Below are 10,240 nucleotides of genomic sequence, written 5' to 3'. Positions count from 1 at the left end.
GGAGTGACACCACATAAAGGGCTTTAAAAGAAATGCCACAGTCGGGCGTCTGAGCGACACCACATAAAGGGGCTTTAAAAGAAATGCCACAGTCGGGCGTCTGAGCGACACCACATAAAGGGCTTTAAAAGAAATGCCACAGTCGGGCGTCTGAGCGACACCACATAAAGGGCTTTAAAATAAACAATCATAGTGAATATCCCGGAGGTAGAACCATCCCAGAGATACTTGATAATAACAGAAATATCACGGGTTAGTCAACAATAATAATAATCATAGTTATCACAAGTCACGAGTAGTAATTCCATTCCTGGTTAACTGTTTCACCTCCGAAGACCGACACTAAGACCGACACCTGACCCATCCCAGACTGTAATCCTTAACCATGGACACGGCTATTCGAATAGGTTTATTCTCTGCAGAGGGTGTACTCTTTACCCACGAGTAACGGATTTCTTTATTCCATCGGGACTAATTCCGTCTACGGCCTTTTTGTTGAAAACCACCTAACTTGCACACACCAGCTTAACTCACACGTGTCTAGAACCACCCACGACACCTGTTAAGCAAACTCTAAGTGGGGAGGCTACAACCTCGCGTAGCATGGGATCAAATTTATATCGCGCGCTCTAAGGGGTGGCCTCCCCTCTCGGTCCCAACCGGAAACACCCATGCCCCCGGACCAGGTGGCCTGCCTACCAGCTTCAACCGGTATCTTCCACCATGGCCTCTCTGTACGGTGTGTGCTAGAAAAAGGTTGACAACTTACTGAACCGTACTCTACTTGCTGTAGAGACGAGTGGTAGTACGAAACAAGTATGGGGGTTACTGGCACAAGACTCGATCTACGGTCGACTCAGGAGGTTTAGGTATTCCCTGCATGGTTAGTATAACGAATATATTTCAACCAACAGAGTTACTGCTCATATCACCTTACCATGCCATACCAGACATAACCGTCCCGACGGAGACCGGCGACAAACTCCTACCTACCCAAGGTAGAGGTTTTCTCGGGTTCCTGCCGGTATGCATGCAAGGCACATGAGGGTGATTATCATCACAAGTGTGTCTATTTCCAACAGCATGGAAATCAATAACGTGCACCCATGCATATGATCATATCACATGAAATAACAAGTTTCTCCAAAGTGAGGTGATGTTATGAACGTGTCATCGAACACACAAAAATATTATGCCGGGGTTCAGAATGCTTGCCTTCAATGTGTGGAAAGGCAGGGTGCACTCCAAAACTTGAAACATTTCTCCTCTCTCCAAAAATCCTATTTTAGCAATATAAAAGAATTAACACACAAAATGAAAACAGCACCAAAAGTTGTTCTGAATTTTTTTCAAATAAATCTTAAAATAAACTAGGCCAAATTTGAGGAAGGTAGGAAAAAGAATCAACTCATTTGGAGTTATATTTAAAAAGTTATAACCAGTCAAAGTTGTGGTCAAAATCTGTATTTAAAAATAAAACAGAAAAGAAAACATTTCGGAGGGGAATACGCTTTCGGAGCGGGGAAAACGTACTGGGGAAAATACGCCTTCACTTAATCCCACATGGACAGGCACGGGGTCACTGACAGTGGGTCCAGAGGGCCCACTGGTCAGGTTTGACCAGTCTTCCCCCTCCTCTTTCTCTGTCCCGAGCGGAGGCGGGACTCCGGCGATCGCCGCCGGCGATTGGCGGCTCCGTTCGAGAAACCGAAGTCATCCACGGGCTCAGGGGGTCGAGGCGGTCCCGCCGGTGGGTGTTACGGTCTCGGGAGTGGAAGGGGTCGTCGGCGGTGAGCTTCGCGACGGACGGAGAGCTTCGGGAGCAGAGTGGTTTTGGGGCTACGGTGGTCCTCGATCAAAATCGAGTAGTGGGAATGGTTTACGGGAGGATGAGGGGGCTCTTGGTGGAGAGAACGGAGAGTGGGAGGCCCTGGTGGTGCCGAATTGGCCGGGGCAGTGGTGGCGGCTGCAGTTGCCGGAGGTGGGGAAGAAGACCTCCCCCGGGTCGATTGGCTGCCATGGGAGGACTAGGGGAGCATTCTAAGGCTTCCTGTGTGCTCGGGGAGGCTCGGGGGCCTCCTTTTATAGCTCGTCAAGGTCGGTTCCGCGGCGGCCGGATAAGTTCTCCGGCGAACCGCCTCTCTGTAGCTTGCAGGGCAACGTGGCGTGGCTGGGGATGACGGCAGGAGCTAGCGGACGAGTGGGCACTGCTCCAGGGGCGAGCTGGCGAGCGGAGGTGGCTTTGGCGGCGCCGACATGGGCAGAGGCTGTCGGGCAGCGGCGGCGGCTAGCTCTTGGCTTGCCGGGCGTGGCGAGGGGCGGCTTGGCGCGTAGCGGTGAGAAAGGGAGTGCGTGGCGAGGTGCTGCCGTGTGGGCCAAAGCCAGGGGGCCAGCATGTCGGCTCAGGCGCGGCATCGTGCAATATGCGCGCTCTGGGCGCGTCCAGTGCACGCACTGAGTGTGCTCGACGAAATGCCCGAGCATGCTAGGAGTCGCGGTCGAGGCTGGCAATTAACAGATCTAGGTTTGGGCTTGCAAGGAGATCAGTGGACAAGTTGGTTTGGTCAGGGGATTAGGTTCACAGTGCAATGCCACAACTCATGCCAAAACTTGTCATGCCCATAAGGTGCTTGACAAAATGCTAAGGGCACTTAGGCAAGTCTTGGAGTGGCCAAAAACTCCAGATGGTGGTCTCTTTAGATGTACAAGAGGGTGGTGAGGTTAGTTGGCCAAAAGCAGAAACTTGCTAGTGTAAATTTTACAAAACATCAATTCTGGACAGGAAATAAATAGCATTATTTCATGAACCAAAAATGATCCAAAAGGTGCATGCTCCTGGACTTAAGGGTTTAACATGAGGGACTACAAGTAGGAGAAATAATCAAGGGTATAGGAGCAACTAAAATGGAGTTTGCTGTACAAACCATCAAGTTGGTCCAGACTGAAGATGAGGTTGATTCACTCAAATTTTTCAAAGAACAGCACTAGGTTTTTGCACAAAGTGGAATCTTAGGCCATTACCATCATCCCATAATTTTGGTGGAGGCTAGAAAGAATTATTTAAAGGAGTTGTAGTGCAAATTTGCCCACTGGACCAGAGAACAAAATTTGCTGTAGAGCTCAAAATATTTCTTGAATGAAATATATTTTTGCATAAAAGGGATTTAAAAACATCACATGACATCTCCAAATTTTGGTTGGAATTTTAAGTGAATTTATCAAATGGTTGTAGTTCAAAAATGGCCATTTAACCTTGAAAATCCATTTTCAAGAAAGTAAAGATCAAGCAATTAAATTAGTTAATTAGTTACACTGATAAAAGGAAAGTTTTTCTTGAGAGGTTAAACAAGTCCAATGACATATTTGAAAAGTTTTCTCTTAGGGAAAAACTCATCAAGACAGGGAAGGAAAGGATTTAAAAAAATCAAAATGGAGCTCACAAATCCAAAGTTTTAATTCCTGGCAAAAAATTTAATTCATTAAAACAAGGCCAAAATTTTTGGGGTGTCATAGTTACTCCCGCCTAGTAAAAATTTCAGTTGCCGCAGTATTTCCTCAAACACCACCTTGCCCCACATCCCCTCCACACACACCCCAAAACCTCCGCTCACACAGACACACACAACCCTGGAAACCATTGGTAGGTCGCCGCCATCGCCGGCGCCTCCATCCTCAACCTCTGCCTGTGTGCCATGGAGCTCGAGGAGCCAATGGCAAAAACGAGGTTTCTCGCGGCCTTTTCAACGGACGCTGATACATCTCCAACGTATCTATAATTTTTTATTGTTCCATGCTATATTATATCCTGTTTTTGGACATTATTGGGCTTTATTATACACTTTTATATTATTTTTGGGACTAACCTATTAACTGGAGGCCCAACCTAGAATTGTTGTTTTTTGCCTATTTCAGAGTTTCGCAGAAAAATAATATCAAATGGAGTCCAAACAGAATGAAACCTTCAGGAATGTGATTTTCGGAACAAACGTGATCCATAGGACTTGGACCCTACGTCAAGACATCAACCAGGAAGGCACGAGGTAGGGGGGGTGCGCCTATCCCCCCCAGGCGCGCCCTCCACCCTCATGGGGCCCACGTTGCTCCACCGACGTACTTTTCCTCCTATATATACCTACGTACCCCCAAACAACCAGATACAGAGCCAAAACCCTAATTCCACTGCTGTAACTTTCTGTATTCACGAGATCCCATCTTGGGGCCTTTTCCGGAGCTCCGCCAGAGGGGGTATCGATCAAGGAGGGCTTCTACATCAACACCATAGCCTCTCCGATGAAGTGTGAGTAGTTTACTTCAGACCTTCGGGTCCATAGTTATTAGCTAGATGGCTTCTTCTCTCTTTTTGGATCTCAAGACAAAGTTCTCCCCCTCTCTTGTGGAGATATATTCGATGTAATCTTCTTTTGCGGTGTGTTTGTTGAGACCGATGAATTGTGGGTTTATGATCAAGTTTATCTATGAACAATATTTGAATCTTCTCTGAATTCTTTTATGTATGATTGGTTATCTTTGCAAGTCTCTTCGAATTATCAGTTTGGTTTGGCCTACTAGATTGATCTTTCTTGCAATGGGAGAAGTGCTTAGCTTTGGGTCAATCTTGCGGTGTCCTTTCCTAGTGACAGCAGGGGCAGCAAGGCATGTATTTTATTGTTGCCATCGAGGATCACAAGATGGGGTTTATATCATATTGCATGAGTTTATCCCTCTACATCATGTCATCTTGCTTAAAGTGTTACCATGTTCTCTTGAAATTAATACTCTAGATGCATGCTGGATAACGGTCGATGTGTGGAGTAATAGTAGTAGATGCAGGCAGGAGTCGGTCTACTTGTCTCGGACGTGATGCCTGTATACATGATCATACCTAGATATTCTCATAACTATGCCCAATTCTGTCAATTGCTCAACAGTAATTTGTTCACCCACCGTAATACTTATGCTCTCGAGAGAAGCCACTAGTGAAACCTATGGCCCTCGGGTCTATTTTCCATCATATTAATCTTCCAATACTTAGTTATTTCCTTTGCCATTTATTTATCTTTATCATAAAAATACCAAACATATTATCTTATCATATCTATCAAATCTCACTCTCGTAAGTGACCGTGAAGGGATTGACAACCCCTTTTTCGTGTTGGTTGCGAGGAGTTTATTTGTTTGTGTAGGTGCGAGGGACTCGTGCATGGCCTCCTTCTGGATTAATACCTTGGTTCTCAAAAACTGAGGGAAATACTTACACTGCTCTGCTGCATCACCCTTTCCTCTTCAAGGGAAAACCAACGCAGTGCTCAAGAGGTAGCAAGAAGGATTTCTGGCGCCGTTGCCGGGGAGATTTGCGCCAAGTCAAGTCAAGATTTGACCCCCGACAATGAGCCATTTCTGGTGCCGTTGCCGGGGATCTACACAAAAGTCAACATACGAAGTACCCATCACAAACCCTTATCTCCCGCATTACATTATTTGCCATTTGCCTCTCGTTTTCCTCTCCCCCCACTTCATGCTTACCGTTTTATTCACCCTCTCTCTCTCTCTCTCTCTCTCCATCCTCCTCCTCTTTCTCTATTTGCCTCTTTTTGCTCGTCTCTTGTTTGCTTGTGTGTTGGATTGCTTGCCTGTCACGATGGCTCAAGATAATACCAAATTGTGTGACTTTACTAATACCAACAACAATGATTTTATTAGCACTCCAATTGCTCCTCTTATCGATGCTGAATCTTGTGAAATTAATGCTGCATTGCTGAATCTTGTCATGAAAGATCCGTTTTCCGGCCTTCCTAGTGAAGATGCCACTACCCATCTAAACAACTTCGTTGATTTGTGTGATATGCAAAAGAAGAAACATGTGGATAATGATATTGTTAAAGTGAAGTTATTCCCGTTTTCGCTTAGAGATCGTGCTAAAGCTTGGTTTTCGTCTTTGCCTAAAAATAGTATTGATTCATGGAATAAGTGCAAAGATGCTTTTATCTCTAAGTATTTTCCTCCCGCTAAGATCATCTCTCTTAGAAACGATATTATGAATTTTAAGCAACTTGATCATGAACATGTTGCACAAGCTTGGGAGAGGATGAAATTAATGATACGTAATTGCCCTACACATGGTTTGAATTTATGGATGATTATACAAAAATTTTATGCCAGATTGAATTTTGCTTCTAGAAACCTTTTAGATTCGGCCGCGGGAGGCACTTTTATGGAGATCACTTTAGGAGAAGCTACTAAACTCCTACAGAATATTATGGTTAATTATTCTCAATGGCACACCGAAAGATCTACTAATAAGGAAGTGCATGCGATAGAAGAAATTAATGTTTTGAGTGGAAAGATGGATGAACTTATGAAATTATTTGCTAATAAAAGTGTTTCTTATGATCCTAATGATATGCCTTTGTATAATTTGATTGAGAATAATAATGAATCTTTGGATGTGAATTTTGTTGGTAGGAATAATTTTGGTAACAACGCGTATAGAGGAAACTTTAATCCTAGGCCTTATCCTAGTAATTCCTCTAATAATTATGGTAACTCCTACAACAATTCTTATGGAAATTTTAATAATATGCCCTCTGGTTTTGAATCTAATATTAAATAATTTATTACTTCACAAAAGAATTTCAATGCTTTGATTGAAGAAAAATTGCTTAAGATTGATGAGTTGGCCAGGAACATTGATAGAATTTCTCTTGATATTGATTCTTTGAAACTTAGATCTTTTCCACGTAAGCATGATATCAATGACTCTCTCAGAGCTATGAGAATTTCCATTGATGAGTGCAAAGAAAGAACCGCTAGGATGCGTGCTAAGAAAGATTGCTTTATAAAAGTGTGTTCTTCTAGTTTCCATGATAACAAAGATGAAGATCTAAAAGTTATTGATGTGTCCCCTGTTAAATATTTGTTTTGTAATATGAATCTTGATAATGATGGGAATGAATATGATCCTCCTTTACCTAGAAGGCGTTCCAAAAATTCGGAGTCTTTAGATCTTGATGCTAAAGTTGTTAAAAGTGGGATTGAAGAAGTCAAAACTTTAAATATCGATGAACCCACTACTTTGGATTTCAAGGAATTTAATTATGATAATTGCTCTTTAATAGATTGTATTTCCTTGTTGCAATCCGTGCTAAATTCTCCTCATGCTTATAGTCAAAATAAAGCCTTTACCAAACATATCGTTGATGCTTTGATGCAATCTTATGAAGAAAAACTTGAGTTGGAAGTTTCTATCCCTAGAAAACTTTATGATGAGTGGGAACCTACTATTAAAATTAAAATTAAATATCACGAGTGCTATGCTTTGTGTGATTTGGGTGCTAGTGTTTCCACGATTCCTAAGACTTTGTGTGATTTGCTAGGTTTCTGTGATTTTGATGATTGCTCTTTAAACTTGCACCTTGCAGATTCCACTATCAAGAAACCTATGGGAAGAATTAACGATGTTCTCATTGTTGCAAATAGGGATTATGTGCCTGTAGATTTTATTTGTTCTTGACATAGATTGCGATCCTTCATGTCCTATTATTCATGGTAGACCTTTCCTTAGAACGATTGGTGCAATTATTGATATGAAGGAAGGGAATATTAGATTCCAATTTCCATTAAGGAAAGGCATGGAACACTTCCCTAGAAACAAAACTAAATTACCATATGAATCTATTATGAGAGCCACTTATGGATTGCCTACCAAAGATGGCAATACCTAGATCTATCTTCGCTTTTATGCCTAGCTAGGTGCGTTAAACGATAGCGCTTGTTGGGAGGCAACCCAATTTTATTTTTATTACTTACTTTATGATCCTGTTTAGTAATAAATAATTTATCTAGCCTCTGTTTTGGTTGTGTTTTTTGTGTTTAATTAGTGTTTGTGCCAAGTAGAACCGTTGGGAAGACTTGGGGAAAGTCTTTTTAATCTTGCTGTAAAAACACAGAAACTTTAGCACTCACGAGAATTGCTGTCATTTTTATTTGGGAAGTGATATTTAGTTAATTATTTTTGATGATGATTAATAGATAAATTACTCATGTCCGTAAATTTATTTTAGAATTTTTGGGGTTCCAGATCTTGCGTTAGCAACATATTACTAGAGACTATTCTGTTTTTGACAGATTCTGTTTTTCATGTGTTGTTTGCTTATTTTAATGAATCTATGGCTAGTAAAATAGTTTATAAACCATAGAGAAGTTGGAATACAGTAGGTTTAACACCAATATAAATAAAGAATGAGTTCATTACAGTACCTTGAAGTGGTGTTTTGTTTTCTTTCGCTAACGGAGCTCACGAGATTTTCTACTTTAAGTTTTGTGTTGTGAAGTTTTCAAGTTTTGGGTAAAGATTTGATGGATTATGGAACAAGGAGTGGCAAGATTCTAAGCTTGGGGATGCCCATGGCACCCCCATGATAATCTAAGGACACCTAAAAGTCAAAACTTGGGGATGCCCCAGAAGGCATCCCCTCTTTCGTCTACTTCCATCGGTAACTTTACTTGGAGCTATATTTTTATTTACCACATGATATGTGTTTTGCTTGGAGCATCTTGTATTATTTGAGTCTTTATTTGTTAGTTTTTCACAATCATCCTTGCTGTACACACCTTTTGAGAGAGCCACACATGATTCGGAAATTGTTAGAATACTATATGTGCTTCACTTATATCTTTTGAGTTATATAGTTTTTGCTCTAGTGCTTCACTTATATCTTTTAGAGCACGTTGGTGGATTTGTTTTATTGAAACCATTGTTCTCTCATGATTCACTTAGATTATTTTGAGAGTCCTACAAAACAGCGAGGTAAATTGCTTTAAGTATGTTGGGCATTCAAGATTAATAATAAAATTTTCTTATGAGTGTGTTGAATACTATGAGATGTTTGATACTTGATAATTGTTTTGAGATATGGAGATGGTGATATTAGAGTCATGCTAGTTGAGTAGTTGTGAATTTGAGAAATACTTGTGTTAAAGTTTGTGATTCCCATAGCATGCACGTATGGTGAACCATTATGTGATGAAGTCGGAGCATAATTTATTTATTGATTGTCTTCCTTATGAGTGGCGGTCGCGGACGAGCAATGGTCTTTTCCAACCAATCTACCCCCCTAGGAGAATGCGCGTAGTACTTTGTTTTGATAACTAATAGATTTTTGCAATAAGTATGTGAGTTCTTTATGACTAATGTTGAGTCCATGGATTATATGCACTCTCACCCTTCCACCATTGCTAACCTCTCTAATACCGCGCACCTTTTGCCGGTATCATAGACCCACCATATACCTTCCTCAAAACAGCCACCATACCTACCTATCATGGCGTTTCCATAGACATTCCGAGATATATTGCCATGCAACTTACCATCGTTCTGTTTACTATGACACGCTCCATCATTGTGATATTGCTTTGCGTGATCATGTAGTTGACATTGTATTCGTGGCAAGGCCACCATTCATAATTCTTTCATACATGTCACTCTTGATTCATTGCATATCCCGGTACACCGCCGGAGGCATTCACATAGAGTAATATTTTGTTCTAAGTATTGAGTTGTAATTGTTGAGTTGTAAGTAAATAAAAAAGTGTGATGATCATCATTTTTAGAGCATTGTCCCAAGTGAGGAAAGTATGATGGAGACTATGATTCCCCCACAAGTCGGGATGAGACTGCGGACTAAAAAAAGAGGCCATAAAAAAGAGAAAAGGCCCAAATAAAAAAATGATGAGAGAAAAAGAGAGAAGGGACAATGCTACTATCCTTTTACCACACTTGTGCTTCAAAGTAGCACCAAGATCTTCATAGAGAGTCTCCTATGTTATCACTTTCATATACTAGTGGGAATTTTTCATTATAGAACTTGGCTTGTATATTCCAATGATGGGCTTCCTTAAAATGCCCTAGGTCTTCGTGAGCAAGCGAGTTGGATGCACACCCACTTAGTTCTTTCTGTTGAGCTTTCATATACTTATAGGTCTAGTGCATCCGTTGCATGGAAATCCCTACTCACTCACATTGATATCTATTAATGGGCATCTCCATAGCCCATTGATACGCCTAGTTGATGTGAGACTATCTTCCCCCTTTTTGTCTTCTCCACAACCACCATTCTATTCCACCTATAGTGCTATGTCCATGGCTCACGCTCATGTATTGCGTGAAGATTGAAAAAGTTTGAGAACACTAAAAGTATGAAACAATTGCTTGGCTTTCCATCGGGGTTGTGCATGATTTAAA

The sequence above is a fragment of the Triticum dicoccoides genome, chromosome 3A (genome assembly GCF_002162155.2).
Source record: "Triticum dicoccoides isolate Atlit2015 ecotype Zavitan chromosome 3A, WEW_v2.0, whole genome shotgun sequence".
NCBI lineage: Eukaryota > Viridiplantae > Streptophyta > Magnoliopsida > Poales > Poaceae > Triticum > Triticum dicoccoides.
The sequence above is the reverse complement of the archived record's forward strand: the minus strand, read 5'-3'. Positions refer to the sequence as shown.